Consider the following 17,462-nt stretch of genomic DNA (forward strand, 5'->3'; position numbering starts at 1 on the left):
CATTTGGCCCCAAATTATATAGTCAGTCCTGTGTTCAGTGCTAAGGATGCAGAAATTAGGATGCTGCTGGTAATAGTGTTCGTTTCACATTCAGTACAAGCTGGTCAGTGTACTATTTCATTTGCTCTGTACAAACACTATGGTTGACGTAACTATTCCACTTGACGGGTGGGACAACTGAGGCCCCAGGACACAGAGCCAGCCAGAATTCTAACACGCTTTCTGAGTGCCCTGTGGGGAAGTCCAAACCCAGTGGCACCAGGTGACAGGAGAGAATGAGGAGCTTGGGACAAGGGCTGCTGGAGAAAGTGACATGTGAGGTAAACCCGGCAAGTCGCATCTAATGTGGTCACCAGGTGCTGAAGGGACGATCACTAGCAGAGAGAAGGGCATGCTAAGACCTGGAGGGTGTGTGTGTGTGTGTGTGTAGGTGTTTGTGTAGGAGGGTGCAGGTTGTGGGTCGGAAGGACTTGCTGGTTGTCTGCCTACCTAGAGCCTCAGGCTCTCTGTGCTCTCACCCTTCCCCACCCCAGAGGGCACACAGGAGACGCTCGATCCATATTTCCGTGGTTCTGTTGATGATTGATGTGTGCCTGGATAAGAAGGCAGGGAGAGTGTTTCAGGATGGAAACACAGCCCGGGCAAAGATGCAGAACCGTGGTGGAGTTTAGAGAACAGAAGCTTCTCTGTGGTTGGAATATGGGTTTGTGGGGGCAGGATGGAGAGCTGATGACCCCACTTGCAAGGTGTAAAACAGCATGGCCTGGGCCGTTCGCCCACGAGATACTCCTGGAGCCAGTGAGGTCTGTGTGAGAGAGACCCTCGGTGCCCTCTGCAGGGACAGCAGAGGGCTTTGGACAGAATCAGGCTGCAGGATTGCTGGGGCCGGGCTGGTGGGAAGGTACAGTAAGACAGGACAGACTGGACTCCCCTACAGCCCTATTCAGGTTATGGCTTCTCCACTCCCACTCAGCCAACCCGCCACCTGCTTAGGGCAAGGTGAGGAGCAGTCTGGAGGCACAGGGATAGACAAAAGGTTTCAGATACTCAGGACAATACCAGAATTCAGTCTCAAGCGGCAGGTGGCCTCTCCTGTGGCCTGGGGCTATGGAGGAGTCACCGAGGGAGCAGACCTGGGACTCCTGCAGAGGGAAGACATTCGGTATGTGTATAATCTACATCCCAATTTACCCTCTCCACAGCTCTCCAGAACAAGCTGTGATTTGGGCTCAGGGCAGTGAAGTCACTCACCCAGGGTCATACAGCTTGTGAGTAACTAAGAGAGAACCCAGATTCATATTCGAGGCCGTCTGTGCTCTCTGTGATGTGGTGTTCGGAGTGGTGGGGATCTGGAGCCGACGGCCAAGAAAGAATTATTGAGACGTCTTTGGTGGAAAAAGGTGGTTTTATTAAAGCCCGGGGATAGGTCCCGCGGGCAGCAGATTATAAGCAAATTCAATTTTACCTGCCATTTCCTTCTTGCCTTTGTTCCACACATCACTACAGAGGGGAGGGTGGTGTTGGGGCTATAGGCTTCTGGAGATTAAGCTATTGGTAAGATTGCCTTTTTCTTGTCATTTACTAAGCTATTTGTAAACTGATGGAGACTCAGGTCCTGTGATCGCTATCAGTTCAACCATTTGTTTTCTGTCCTTTCCTTTGTTCTGGGGCAGCCAGGACTACCTGAGGAATATCACCCCTGTCCCACCTGGGGTGGGGTGCTTTGCCCTCAGCCTGCCTTATGCTCCCTCATCATATCCCCCCTGCATAATTTTGACCCTTAAATCTTTACAGTTGCTGAAGGTGGAAGGTCTCATCTTCTGTAGCTTCTTCCTGCTGAGTAGGGGTGTAGAGTTGTCCCTACCTATGGGTCAATATTGGTCAGTCGGGGAAGGTGTAGAGAAGTTACGAAGGCGGAGGCAGCTGAATCCAATGTGGACAACATGCCTGAACCTACTGGAGGAGAAAGGATCATCTGTTAATATAAATTGAGGAAAGGAGAATGAAAAAGAAAGGTGCAACCATCAATTTTGTTTGAAGAGAAGTTTGGGATCTTCCATAGCTATAAACTTTATTCCTATAAACGAATAAGAAGGCACATTTGTTTGCTCACTGGTTTCCTGTGAAGGAGTAATAAAGAAGGCTTTATTCTAGATATACAAGCCCATGAAGAGAGCCCCTGTACTACGGCAGTGGGAGTACATAATATGACTCGGTAGGGGCCCTTCCACTCTGGGGTTAAATCCCCTTCTGTGTTAGACTTCCAATCTTTTTTTTTTTTTTAATTTTTTTTAATGTTTATTTTTGAGAGAGAGAGAGAGAGAGAGAGAGAGAGAGAGAGAGAGAGCATGAACAGGGGAGGGGCAGAGAGAGAGGGAGACACAGAATCCAAAGCAAGCTCCAGGCTCTGAGCTGTCAGCACAGAGCCCGACCCGGGGCTCGAACTCACAAACCGTGAAATCATGACCTGAGCCGAAGCCAGACGCTTAACTGACTGAGGCACCCAGGTTCCCCTAGATTTTCAATCTTTTAAATAAACCAGGTTTCCTGGGTTTATATGGGGTGGGTTCCTAGTAACTGGCAGATCAGGTTTAGGGCGGATATGGTTTGTATATTTAGAGATTTATGAATTAACCCAGACTCAAGTGAATAATTTAATAAAGCAACACAGTCTTTATCTATTGATAGGTCTGCAGTGAGAAAAGACTTCTATACAATTGTTGGGGGATCCATCCCATTTTCCCAGTTGTTTAAATAATCATATGCCCCTGGGGTCCTGTTAGTATCCCCACAGAATAACAAGCAAGGAGATTGTCCATACCCGGGCTATTGTGACAATTTTTCTGAGGTTTACCTCACGTTGTCTACCTTAGGCAAACAACAAACATTTAAAGACATTCAGAACTGAATTTAATATCCATAAAGGTGTGTTACTGACACATAATTTGTCTCTCTAGTAACCCTCATTTCCAGAGATAGCCAAATCAAGACGAGTTTGTTTGTGAAACAAATCTAATTTTAACAAACTCGGCCTAATTTTTTTTAAATTTATTTTTTAATGTTTATTTATTTTTGAGACAGAGAGAGACAGAGCATGAATGGGGGAGGGTCAGAGAGAGGGAGACACAGAATCTGAAGCAGGCTCCAGGTTCTGAGCTGTCAGCACAGAGCCTGACGCGGGGCTCGAACTCACGAACCGTGAGATCATGACCTGAGCCGAAGTCGGACGCTTAACCGACTGAGCCACCCAGGCGCCCTGACCTAATTCTTTACATAAGCTCCGCAAGAACAGCAATTGGTCGGTCCTATAGATCTTAAAATTTGCTTTGCCGGAACTTTTTATAAGGAATCTCTAGATTGAATAGTACCCTCTCCAGGCCAGGAGCCAAGGCAAGTACTTGCCACTCATGCCTGCAATGCCTGTAGAGTTTGGCAAATTCCTCTTCACGAGGTCCCTAAAGTGTCCTGAGATTCCTGCACCTGCCAGGAAGTGACATTCTTTATTCACCTGGTAAGGCTGCTGGGAACCCTGTAAGGTATCAGCCCACCATTTCCAAGGGGCTTAATGGCTCCATGTTTCATAAAGTCAACCTTAGTTCCTTAAAGCTGTCTGGTCATATCTGAGTCTATGAATGTCACTGTCCAATAGGACATTCCAGTCAAAGCCTTGGTGAAGTGACCAGTATTTTCAATGGTGTCCTGTTACAAGGAGAACAGATTCTTATTGAATTAATGCAATAAGTGTGATTGCCAAGGGAAAACTCGTTGAGAGGTTGTGAATTTCAGAGGGTTCAGGCAGAGAGAAAAGTTAAACACTTTAGTTTGTTTACAGAGAGATACTTGACCCTCTTATTGTATATCACGGGTATCTTAGTTTCCTTAATCTGGGAAGAGCAAACATTAGAGAACCAGCAGTGTTTTATTTTACTTAAAAAAAATTTTTTTTTAAATGTTTAATTACTTTTGAGAGACAGACAGAGTATGAGCGGAGGAGGGGCAGGGAGAGAGGGGGAGACACAGAATCCGAAGCAGGCTCCAGGCTCTGAGCTGTCAGCACAGAGCCCGCAGGGCTGGAACTCACAAACCGTGGGATCATGACCTGAGCTGAAGCCGGGCACTTAACCGGCTGAGCCACCCAGGCGCCCCGACAACCAGCAGTATTTTAAGCAAGAGTCACAAAAATATAAAAGACAAAAAGACTCAAAAAATGAGCATGGTGAAAGATCTGGTGAGAGTTCATGACGATGCAATTGACCAGCAAATGCAGTTATTTCGGTGACACATAACACTTCGATACACAGAATATCAAGTGACGACCTTATTACCAAAACACATTAAAACTTTAGGAATTGCATTTATATATATGTACAGTTAGAGGATTTGCCCAAGCAATGCAACCTAAGGTTTACCATTATTTGTTTGACAGTGCTTCCAGAGTAACTTAACCTACCAGATAAAAAGGACTCAGAGACTTCATTTACAATTTAAATCTTGGGAAGTTTGTTAAAACCTTAGAAAGTTATAAAGCACATCCTAAACAGGGTTACAGATCATTAAAAATCTTAATTATTTGTTTAACAAAGGTGTCAATAAAAGATTCCAAAGGCAGGGGCGCCTGGGTGGCTCAGTCGGTTGGGCATCTGACTTCGGCTCAGGTCATGATCTCACACTCCGTGAGTTCGAGCCCCGCGTCAAGCTCTGTGCTGACAGCTCAGAGCCTGGAGCCTGCTTCCAATTCTGTGTCTCCCTCTCTCTCTGCCCCTCCCCTGCTCATGCTCTGTCTCTCTCTGTCTCAAAAATAAATAAAAACATTAAAAAAAAAATTAAAAAAAAAAAGATTCCAAAGGCAAATATGTAGGGTTATATAACTGTTAGCAAAACTTAGCTCCTTTAACACTGAGGGTTTATTAAAATATTTTTTTTAACGTTTGTTTATTTTTGCGAGACAGACAGAGGGGAGGGGCAGAGAGAGAGAGAGGGAGACACAGAATCTGAAGCAGGCTCAAGGCTCTGAGCTGTCAGCAGAGTCCAACACGGGGCTTGAACCCACAAACCGCGAAATCATGACCTGAGCCAAAGTTGGACGCTTAAACGACCGAGTCACCCAGGCGCCCCAACATTGAGAAGTTTTTTTTTTTTAATTTTTTTTTTAACGTTTATTTATTTTTGAGACAGAGAGAGACAGAGCATGAACGGGGGAGGGTCAGAGAGAGAGACACAGAATCTGAAACAGGCTCCAGGCTCTGAGCGGTCAGCACAAAGTCCGACGTGGGGCTCGAATTCACGGACCATGAGATCGTGACCTGAGCCAAAGTCGGCTGCTTAACCAACTGAGCCACCCAGGCGCCCTGAGAAGTTTTAACTTTAAGTGATTAAAGAGTTGATAAAGACAAAGCATAAGCTATGGTTTTCTTGGCTGTCAAAAGAGAAAAAAAACACAAAACCTTTGCATATATATATATTTTTTTATCAAGAGCAGATCAACAATCCAAGAAAACTTTTTTTTTAACAGGGAGAAAAACAGAATGTCAATCTTATACCAGTGTAACTTTAAAAATCCACTCATTTTAACCTTAGTCTTTCCTGAGACCACAAATACAATTCCTTTTTAAGATTTTTCCATCACGAACCTTCTACAACTTTCCTTTGCATTTCGATGTTCTCCCAAGCCATTTGTCTCCAAACGACCAATCTCATTTAGGACAAAGTTACTTTCTTTTACCTTCAACAAAAATGTATTTCTGATGGGGGAGCATGGGGCAAGATGAGGGCAAAATACAGGCTGGCACCACCCCCCACTCCCCAAGGTAGAATAAGTGTGATAGTCCTCGGACGCTCCCTGGTACCCAAGAACAAAGGAAAGGGGTTTAAGTGCTTGCCATAGTAATGTTGGAAACTAAGGCAGATGAAAAACTAAATTCCCTTACTGCCTAAAACCCACTGACAAGTCCTTGAAACCAGCAGAGTGACCTCCCTCTAGGAGCTCAGCTGCCTCGATGATGACACTTTGCTGGGGGCAAAACAGAACCTTAGCTTAACATTGTCCAACCTCGAGGATCCTGTAAGTCTACTTCCTTTATCTCAACTGCCCCAAGATCTGTGCTGGCAATCATGCTCCAAGCTTATGGGCCCGATGTCCATCTGAAGGATCTCATGACTGAGGTTTTGTTAACCTAGCAACAGCTAGCCCCTCAGGGTCCTAGAAACCTTGTTTCCAAAATTCCTTAGAGACTTACTCTATCCCTGACCCCCTCCCAACCTGAGGGTATGTGATGAGTTACCTGTCAGGACCCCAGTGCAGCTCTTCCTGCCCATGGGTCCTGTCCCCGTGCTTTAATAAAAAATATTTCTTTAATGCTTATTTATTTTTTGAGAGAGGGACAGTGTGAGCCGGGGAGGGGCAGAGAGAGAGAGAGGGAGACACAATTCGAAGCAGGCTCCAGGCTCTTAGCTGTCAGCACACAGCCCAATGCGGGGCTTGAACTCACAAGCTGTGAGATCATGACCTGAGCCGAAGTCAGACGCCCAACTGACTGAGCCACCCAGGCGCCCCTCTGTCCCTGTGCTTTAATAAAATCACCTTTATGCACCAAAGACATCTTCAAGAATTCTTTCTTGGTCATTGGCTCCAGACCACCCCACCATCGCCCCAAAACTTCATCATTTCCATTCTTTATAACTTTCTTACACATCTCCAACTTTTTTTTACATAGAATGCTTCTCTTCTTTTCATCAGTCTTAACTACATTTAGCAAAATTTTAACTCTTAGAAACCTTAGTCTCTGGTGAAAACTAAGTAGTTACCAATGGTAAACTTTTGATGGCAAATTTATGAATGAATCAAGTACTAAGCATGTTTACCAACAGATCCAAATAGCCTTAGTTTCTCTGCAACAAGAAGTTAAAATCACAAACCTATGTTTAGTAATCAATGCTTTAGCACTCCATTCTATTTCAAAAGGACGTAGATGTCCAGTGAATTAAATCCCATGTATCATGCAAGCAAAGCTTTAAAGCTTCAGGTTACCAAAGACTTTGAAAGCTATCTTAACAATTACCCATGAAAACTTTGAGGCAGACAAAATTAACCATTGCTTGAAGTTACCTTTTTTGCTAACAAATGGCAACAGAGATAACATGAGCTTCTTTGACCTTCAGCAAATCTAGAGAAAATATGTTTCATATTTAATGCTGATAACTCTAAAGACATGTCTGTCTTAATTAAGCCAACAAACTTAAATTAGTTCAAACACCGAATATGTCCCACCTGCATCCACTTAAAAGTTAATCAATTATTCCCCATAGTCAGTGTTTACCTGGGACACAGGAAGGGAAATCTGAAGTGGGCGCTCCAAGGGGGTTGCTCTCTGCTCCTTGATATTGAGGGTGGGAAGAGGAGGAGCCAATGGTTCTGAGGCACTGAAGATGCTATAGGAACCAGTTATGCAGGCTGCACCCAAGGTGGTGCAGAAATAGGAGGAGGGGGAGGGGAAGGCAGAAGAGGCAAGGTGCTAGCAGAAGGCCAAGAAAGAGGATTTCCAGTTCTAAACCTTGTCAGCTCAGACAGGGGAGTGGATGGCATGTTTATTTATTTTTTCTTTCTTTTTTTCCACCAAAGTAGAAATATGAAGTCCATGTCAGGCCAGCGAAGACAGGGAATTTCCCTGAAACAAAGGGAGTTTTGGCAGCTGCTCGGGAATATTCCTTAATGTCCCTGTCCTGAGTTACACTAACCGCAGTTGGCTCCAATTGTCATAGCCATTAACCCAGGAAATGAATGAGGGAGAAGCCCTCACATCTATTAGGAGGAACAGAGAGAGAAAGTCAGTGTCCCCATTGTCAGGGATGGCCTGGGTTTCCTCAGCAACCTGAGTTCTATCAGGAGGAGGCCTAGTTAGATAATTATCATCCAATCTGTCAGGAGGGAGTTTACTAGCCAAATACATTTGGGCAAACACATTCCGCAAGAAGCCCTTAGGTCCAGGTGCTGATTTCGAGCCCTGAAGACCTGGACTTAAGGTATCTCTGACCATTTGCCCTGTTTTGTGCAGAAGAGATCTGACTGTCAGACCTACTAATGCCATGCAGTGTTACAGGAGATCAGTTCTTTCCTAAATTTTGCAATCTGAATTGTTTCCAGTGGGTTAAAAGGCATCCCAAGAGAGAGCCCTTGGGGACTGAAGAAGAAGCCCCAGTGTTTCCTAGGGTCCATTACCAAAAATCACCCCCTTTGACTCCTGGGTGGCATTCTGTGCAGGATATGTCAGAGGTTCCTGGTGTCAAAAGTGACCCAAGGCATCCCTTGAACGAAAATCAATATGGATCACCATACTACCTTACCACTGAAGACAGTCCTGCCCCAGGGAAGGTCCTGTCCTGTAAAAGGCCCTCGAGGAAGGGACACCGGCATCCCTCCACTTCCCAATGCATCCTAGGCTAAATGGGTGCCTGGCATATGAACCGAAATACCATACCTTGAAAGTTGTGCCATAAAAGTCTGTGCCTTAAAGAACATGCCCTGATGGTCATGCCTTGGCTTGCCTAGTCTTTGAAGAGCATTCTGTGGAGGCCATGCTTTAGTATTTTGAAGAACCTGCTGTTTTTAACCCATGGAAAGCACTAGAAAAGTTTTTCAAGGTGAAATTACCCAATTTTGTAATTTAAGTAGTTAGTAGAGGATGATGAGGGAGCATGAGGTAGGCTGAGGGGCAAAGCACAAGCTAGCGCTCACCCCTACACCCCAGGTGGGATCTGTGTGATTCCTCAGACACTCCCAGGTACCCAAGAACAAAGGAAAGGGGTTCAAGTGCTTGCCATGGTAATGTGGGAAACTAAGGCAAATGAAAAACTAAATTCCTTTACTGCCTACAGCCCATTGACAAGTCCTTGAAACCGGCAGGGTGACCTCCCTCCAGGAGCTCAGCTGCCTAGATGATGACACTTCACTGGAGGCAAAAGAGAACCTTAGCTTAACGTTGTCCAACTGTAAGGATCCTGCGAGTCTACTTCCTTTATCTTAACTGCCCCAAGATTTATGCTGGCAATTATACTGCAAGCTTATGGCCCAATATGCATCTGAAGGGGCTCATGACTGAGGTTTTATTAAACGTTGATAAATGGTGTTTCCCTAGCAACACCTAGCCCCTCAGGGTCCTAGAAACCTTGCTTCCAAAATTCCTTAGAGACTTACTCTATCTCTGACCCCCTCCCAACCTGAGGGTATATAACGAGATACCCATCACAACCCCAGTGCAGCTCCTCCTGCCAATGGGTCCTGACCCCATGCTTTAATAAGATCACCTTTATGCACTAGAGACATCTTCAGGAATTCTTTCTTGGTCAACAGCTCTGGACCCCACGAATCCCTCATCACCCTAAAACTTCATCAGAGAACATTAACCAAAAAAAGTAAAGATAGAAATCCACCATGATCTAAGCGGCATTGCTTAGAATGTAGTCCTTACAGCCAACTTGATAGGAAATGGTTCCAGTTGGGTTTTAATTCAATTGTGTAATAGTTTTGGCTGGCTCTCAGTGGAGATTCCACTGCCAGAAGCAGCTAGACAAGAAATGTGAAGGGAAACACATTAGACCAATGAGGAGGAAACCTTACACGACTCTTAAGATTGGCAGGCATCCTGGTGACTTAGGTGTCCCGTGCCCAAGACAACTTTTATAAGGATGGAAATAAAGAGAGGGCATCAAGTTTCTGGGTCTTATTGCTATTCTGGCCAGGGTACTAACTGATGGGACTTTGGAGTGGTGGGGGTTTGGAGCTGATGGCCAAGAAAGAATTCTTGAGATGTCTTAGGTGCAAAAAGATGATTTTATTAAAGCACCGGGATAGGACCCCGGGGCAGAAAGAGCTGACCCGGGACTAGGAGGAGAGACTGGTTATATGCTATGGAGTTGGGGGAGGTAAAGTCAAGGGGAAGTTTCCAAAGGGATTTTCATACGCTAAAGAAGACTCACAGACTACTGGACGTCTAGCTATTGCCAAGTTAAGGTTGTTTTTCCCTGTAGCAAAGCATTAACGTTAAGGCAGAAATGTTTTACTCTGCCAGCCTCAAGTTATTTATCTGTCACCTGCAGGTTATAAGGAAATGTAATTTTATCTACCATTTCCTTCTGCCTTTGTTTTCCACATCCCTAACTTCCAGCCAAAAGGCAGGCTTTCTCCTCCAAGTAGAGTAGCGATGGACCAGAGGATTGCAGCCTGAGCAATGGAAAGTGTTCCAATAAGACCATACTCCTTAAAAAGCCCCTGAAATGAAAGTAAAGGAAGAAAAGAGAAAGTACTCACCAAGTTTGCGCCAAAGCTGAGTCCTGATGAAAAAACTCAAAGCCCCACATTGGTTGCCAAATGGTGTGGTTGTTCAGGAGTGGTGGGAGTCTGGAGCTGATGGCCAAGAAAGAATTCTCAAGAGGTCTTTGGTGCAAAGAGGTGGTTTTATTAAAGCGCAGGGACAGGACCCCTGGGCAGAAAGAGCTGCACTGGGGTTATGAAGAGTGACTAGTTATATACTATGGAGTTGGAGGAGATAAAATCAAGAGGAAGTTTCTTAAAGGGATTTCCACATGCTAAGGAAGACTCACAGATTACTGGAGGCCTAGATATTGTCAAGCTAAGGCTGTTTTTCCCTCTAGCAAAGCATTACATTAAGAGTTCCTGGAGAAATGTTATACTCTGTATTTGCCTCAAGTATTTGTCAATGGGCTGCAGGTTATAAGGAAATTTTATTTTACCTTCCATTTCCTTCTTGCCTTTGTTCCCCACATCACTATGGAGGGGAGGATGATGTTAGGGCTATAGGTTTCTGGAGATTAGGCTATTGATAAGCTTGCCTTTTCCTTGTAATTTACTAAGATATTTGTAAAGTGATAGAGACTCATGTCCTGTGATCTCTATCAGTTCAACCATTTGTTTTTTTATCCTTTTCTTTGTTCTTGGGCAGCCAGGAGTGCCAAAGGAATGTCACCCTTATTTCACCTGGGGGGGGGGGGATGGGGAGGGTGTTGTTAGCTTGTACTTTGCCCTCAGCTTGCCTTATGCTCTCTTATCATCTGCACAGCCCTCCATGTCCTGGGCCTCTAGGACAGCACTGGGACAAAACTCAGTTATTCCAAATTAGATGGCTAGTCTTTCCCTGAGACACCCCCCTCACCCCCCCACACATACCCAGGCTTCACAGTTGCAACCCCCTTTGGAGTCCTAGACTCTTGGGATCCTTGCTGACCCTCTTTTGAGAAGCAATGGCAGGTTGGTGGTATTGCATCCTCAGGAGCCAGGCCCCATCACTGATCAATTCATTTCAAAGGCAGAGTCCTAAGACTGGCAGGAAGTCTCCAGCCAACACTTACAGTATAAGAACTTTCCCCTCACGTGGCAGTCACAGCCACGGCCTCATTCTCCCAGGCCTTGTTCAGTTCTACAGTTTGCCCCACCTCTATTTCCTTCAATGAATGCTTCAATAGCTGTGTTTTTTTTTCTTCATGGCTTCTCGTGGGCTGTAAACAACTCGTGGCAGGATGTTGTGGCTATCCTTCTTCAGTCCTCGTTGGCACCCCTCCTGTGACAGGCATTATCTCCGGGAGGAGTCCTGACCAGGAAATACCTACATTGTACTTTGACCATTGACCCTCCTGGAGAGGGCCACCTGAGAACAGCTGAGAAAGTCCAAGTGGGGCAGGAGATGGTCCCCAACTTGCAAGAACCAGCCCATCCTCAGAATCGAGAGGCAGATAGGGGTGCCTGGGTGGTGGCTTAGTCTGTTGAGTATCCAACTCTTGATTTCGGCTCAGGTCATGATCTCACGGTTTGTGGGTTCGAGCCCCATGTCAGGCTCTGCACTGACAGTGAGAAGCCAGCTTGGGATTCTCTCTCTCCCTCTCTCTCTGCCCCTCCCCCACTCGTGAGCACATGCTCTCACTCTCTCTCTCTCTCAAAATAAATAAATAAACTTAAAAAAAAAAAATCAAGAGGCAGATAACCTGGAGATAGAGCCAAGGCTGGGACAGGGCCCAAAGGTGGCTTTTAGGAAGTTCAGACCTAGACACGTGGGCAGGTATTCAGACAAAGGCCCTCGAGGCAACTGGGATTGAGCAGGTGGGGCTTGGAACCCACAGGGACACCATCCAAGTGGTTCTGGAAGGGCGGGAAAGGCTGGACATGGCAGGGAGCACCAGGAATGATTTATAAGACCTGGAGCCGCCTGACCTAAAAGGAGAGAAGACAGGGTGTCAAATCCTTGATTGAAGAGGGCAGGGGTGTCCTCGTGGACGGAGAGAACCACAGAGAGCAAGGTAAGAAGGCACACGACAGCTTGTTCAAGGGCCCTTTGGTGAAAGGTGTTATGTGTCCCAGCACTGGAAACGCCCCTCCTGGGCGGCGAGCTTGCCCTGAGGCAGGAGGGAGAGGTGGAAGGGATCCTACACTAAGTCAGAGGACAGGCATCCTGCTCAGAGTTCTGAGAATCCCAGACCCAGAATCTGACTCCAGGGGCCCTTGTCTTCCACTGCCTCTCCAACCGGGTGTGTTCATCGTATCTTTTACATGTTCATATCCCCTCACGGCATTTTGCAGGCTGCTCAGAAGGTGCTTAAGGGACCCTACAAGACCCCATCCCTGTGACACAGGCTGGCTTATCTGCGGATGCAGAACGGGTCCTGCTCAACCATCCAAGAAGGCCCTTGGCTTCTGGCAGGATAGAAATCTACATAAGCCAGGAAGAAGCGGGAGCAGTTTATTAAAGATATGGAGAAAGTGTAGGCATAGAGTGTCAGGGAGACTCTGAAAGACAGGAGAGTGAGTCTTGTCTTTGCTTGGGGTCTGGGGTTTTTGTTGAGGATGGTGATCCCATGCACCTGGCTTCTCGGTAATCCAGGAACAAAGAGGAGTGTTTGGGTATCCTCTGTAAGTCACTTGTGCCCTGGAGCCAGGGGTCTTGATGAGTCAATGGTCTTGGAAAACGTTCGTGATGACCTCGCCAGGCCACTCCTTAGATGTTATTTATTGCATGGAAGACTCCAGAGACATCATTCACTCCTTGGCCTTTCGAAGAAGGACAGACATTATCTGGGCGATCAGGCAGGTGTAAGGGGTGGGGGGGGGGGGTGCGGTGTAGGTCCTAGGAAGAATAGAAGAAGGAAAAGGAGCCACAAAAGCAGTTTTTCATGGGGTCCCTGAAGTTTCCCCGTCTCACTTGCTTTCCTCTTTGCCTCAGCTCTTTCCAGATCCTCACCTGGCCCTGCATTTACGAAAATCTCCAGGAGGTGCCTATGCTCTTGCTTCCCTTAAGCATACTCTCCCTTCCTCCCCCTCCCCATGCTACTGGTTGAATCTTATTTACTTTTCAAGTCTCAGCCTAAGACTGAACTTCCTTTGTGAACATTCGTCACCAACTGGAACAGGCCCCCTGCTAAGTGCTCTAGAAGACCTTATCACAACACATGGCTCACTGCATTTCATTCTCTCCCACCAGACTACAAGTTCTGTGAGGGCAGGGTCCATCTGTATGACAGACCTATATACCTCTTCAGCCTCTTGAGCTAATACCCAACAAATACATGTTGAAAAAAACAGATGGATGGATGGGTGCATAGACTGCCCATATTATAGTTTATAAGGTTCATGCCAGAGAACCAAGCCCTCTTTCCATCATGTTATGGAGCTGGTCCCTGGATCTTTAGATAAGATAAAGGGGGCCATTGGTCAGGTAACAAGGCAAAGAAGTGAATAGGGTTTCACCACCATCAGGACTATGAAGAGGAGGTAGGGAATAACCCTTCTAGATTTGGCCCTGCCCATCTACTCTGGAGTCTGAGCCTAGGCAAGAATCTAGGGAATATTCTGATGCTAATAGAGACCTGAGGTTCATTTTGATATAGTCAACCCACAAACCTTCTCCCTGCATTACTGAGCAGCAAGCCTTTCTCCTTGTCTTCCAAGTTTCCGTGCCTAGCTCTTTTTAAAAATTGTAATATCATATACATAACATAAAGTTACCATCTTAATCATTTTTATGTGTACAGTCTAGTACTGTTAAGTGTAATCACATTGTTTTGCAACCAGTCTCCAGAACTTTTTCATCTTGCAAAACTGAAACTCCACACCCATTAAACATTAACTCCCAATTCCCCTTCCCCCAGGCCCTGGCAGCCACCATTCTACTTTCTGGTTCTGTGGGTTCTACTCTTCTTCTTCTTCTTTTTTTTTAGTAGGCTCCACCCCCAACATGGGGCTCCAACTCATGACTCCAAGGTCAAGAGTCACATGCTCTAGGGACGAAGCCACCCAGGCACCCATTATGGTTCTCCTCTTGACACCTCATATAAATGAAATCAAGACAAGTGAAATTTGTCTTTTCAGGTTTTTTCAAGCACCTATCTATTTATTCATTTGTTTATTTATTTATTTGCTTGCTTGTTTATTTTGAGAGAGAGAAAGAGAATGAGCAGGGGAGGGGCAGAGAGAGGAAGAGGGAGAATCCCAGGAAGGTTCCACACTGTCAGCCCAGAGTCCGCCATGGGGCTCAGTCTCACGAACCGTGAGATCATGACCTGAGCCAAGATCAAGAGTCAAATGCTTAACCGACTGAGCCACCCAGGTGCCCCAGTATCTGTCTTTTTGTGACTGGCGTATTTTACTCAGCAGAATGTTCTCTAGGTTCATCTATGTTATAGCATGTGTCAGAACTCCCTTCCTTTTTAAGGCTAATATTCCATTGTATGCATACGTGTGCATATGCAGATGTCCATTCATCCATGGACACTTGAGTTGCTTCCACTTTTTTGGCTATTGCGAATCACGCTGCTACAAACAAATCACTTCAAGACCTTGATTTCAATTCTTTTAGCTGTATACCCGGAGACGGGATTGCTGGGTCATATGATAATTCTAGTTCTTAGTTTTTTGATGAAATTCTATGCTGTTTTCCTTAGTGGCTGTACCATTTTACATTCCAACCAATAGCGCACAAGGGTTCCAATTTCCCCACATCCTCGCCAACACTTGTTATTTTCTGCTTTTGGGTTTTTTTTTTTAATAGCAGCTATCTTAATGGGTGTGAGGTGATATCTCCTTGCAGTTTTAATTTGCATTTCCCTAGTGATTAGTGATGTTGAACAACTCTTCATATGCTTGTTGGCCATTTGTGCATTTTCTTTGGAGAAATGTCTATTGACCCTTTCCCCAATTTTGAATCAAGCTTTTTGGTTTTTGTTGCTGTTTTGTTGATGATGAGTTGTAGGAGTCCTTTACTTATTCTGGATATTAACCCCTTATCAGATATATGGTTTGCAAATATTTTTCTTCCATTCCATAGGTTGTCTTTTCACTCTGTTGATTGTGTCCTTAGATACACATACCCAGCTCTTTTGAGGCCTGTTTTCTCATTTAAACTTTGTTTTGACATTTATTTTAACCTGATTTCATCTGTCTCAGGAGGCCACAGAGCTGGGAGGAGATGGTAAGATTAATCCTAGCTTCCAATCTTTGGGTCTCTGAACCTGATCCCATCCATTCACTGTCCATCCAGTATACATTCATTCATTTATTCATTCATTCATTCAGCAAACACTTACACAGGAGCATGGCAGTTTTTGAATCAAACGGACCTGAGTTTGAATCCTGGCTTTGTAAGCTTAGTACCTACATGACCTTGGACAGAAAACCCTCTCTGAGCTTTAGTTCTCTCTCTATAAAGCAGAAAAGAAAGTGGAAATGTAGCCAGAAGAGAACACTTGAACTTACCTTGCTGGATTTTTGGAAGAACTAGAAACACTGTGTGCAAACAGGCCAAGCGGGGTGGGCACTCAACAAATGGTAGTCACTAGGGGCGCCTTGGTGGCTCAGTCGGTTGGGCGGCCGACTTCAGCTCAGGTCACGATCTCGCGGTCCGTGAGTTCGAGCCCCGCATCGGGCTCTGGGCTGATGGCTCAGAGCCTGGAGCCTGCTTCCGATTCTGTGTCTCCCTCTCTCTCTGCCCCTCCCCCGTTCATGCTCTGTCTCTCTCTGTCTCAAAAATAAATAAACGTTAAAAAAATAATAATAATAAAAAAAAACAACAAATGGTAGTCACTAGTATTTCTTGGCTAGTACTGGGTGAATGCAATCCTCCAGGGTCCCTTGAGTCTCAGGATCAAGGAACCAACACTCCCTTAGGGTTCAACTTCAGTTTATTTGCTCAAGAGATCATTACTTGTTGACAAATCTAAGCGGGACTCTGGCTGACCAAGCCTCTCCCCTGCTGTGACAATGACAAAGTTTCCCTCCCATCTTGTGTCCTGACCTTGAAAGCTGGGAGGTAGAGAGTGTGCTGGTGAGGAAGCGGGTTGGCTGTGTTTGTGCAAAGCGAAGACTTTTTTTTATAAAAGACCTTTCACTGGTGACAGCAGTATTTAATCAGATCGTCCTGGGTGGGGAGTGGTGATAAGGTTAATAGAGCTGGTCACAGCGTTTGTTTGGATCATAGAACTCTCTGACTAGGACCTCAACTGGAAAGCTGCCCAGAAGAGGAGCGAGGCCTGATTGGTCCTCCAGGGGGAGAAACTGTCTTCCCTCCTTGTGAAAGAACCCTCAGCTTTTCAAAGCCTAGAAAGCAGCTTCCAAGAGGATGGGGTAGGAGGAGGGGCTGTGCGTTCTGGACCCAACTTCCAATCCCAGCTCTGCCCCCTCACCAGCAGTACAACTGGTGCTCGGTCTCGGTGAGTCTCAGTTGTCCCATCTGCAAAATGAGCGCAAGAGAAACCCGCCTGGAAGTGTTGGTGTGGAGTTCATGTGAGAGGACATGCGGCACACGGGAGGTCCTGAGGCAAAGACTGCCTTCCTCCTCCCTTCCCTCTTGAGCCTCTGCTTCCTGCTGGGCTCTCAAACGGGGATGGCAGGGATGGCAATGAGGATGTGGTGCACACCCTGCCTGGTTAAACATTCTCAGGACACCGGACACCGCACACCCCTACCCCTCACCGGGCAGAATAGAGACTTAACTTCTGGAATATGCCTCCCACCCCTCTCCACCCCCCCCCCATTTCCACTCCATGAAAACTCTCCCCATCCCAAAAGACCAGATCGCACCTGTCACCCTTGCCAGATGTCATGGCCCATCTTGATCATTGTCCCCAGAACTCCTTCTGGGATATATCGGCTGCTCTGGTTTCCTGCATAAACTGTACCTTTAGTGGTACCATCTGTTCCTGGCACATGTCACTAGACTGAGAGCCTGGGGAGCAGAGCAGGGATCCGACTCGCCCACCTCTGGTACTTGTTCCGTGTGTAGCCCCACGCTCTTCTCGGAACAGAGGTCTGAAAGACGGTGATGGCTGGCAGTCAGTACGGGCCAGACAGACCAACTGGCTTCCCTTATCAAGCACCCAGATGCCAAAGCAGATGTCAAAGCAGAGCCCCTTACCATGTAAGCTGCCAAGCATACAGGTCTCTCCCGAAGAGGGACCGCCCTCTGTGT

The sequence above is a fragment of the Lynx rufus genome, unplaced genomic scaffold (assembly GCF_022079265.1).
Source record: "Lynx rufus isolate CCGP_SWC_20201006 ecotype Redwood Valley unplaced genomic scaffold, mLynRuf1.p SCAF_18, whole genome shotgun sequence".
In the NCBI taxonomy this organism is placed as follows: domain Eukaryota; kingdom Metazoa; phylum Chordata; class Mammalia; order Carnivora; family Felidae; genus Lynx; species Lynx rufus.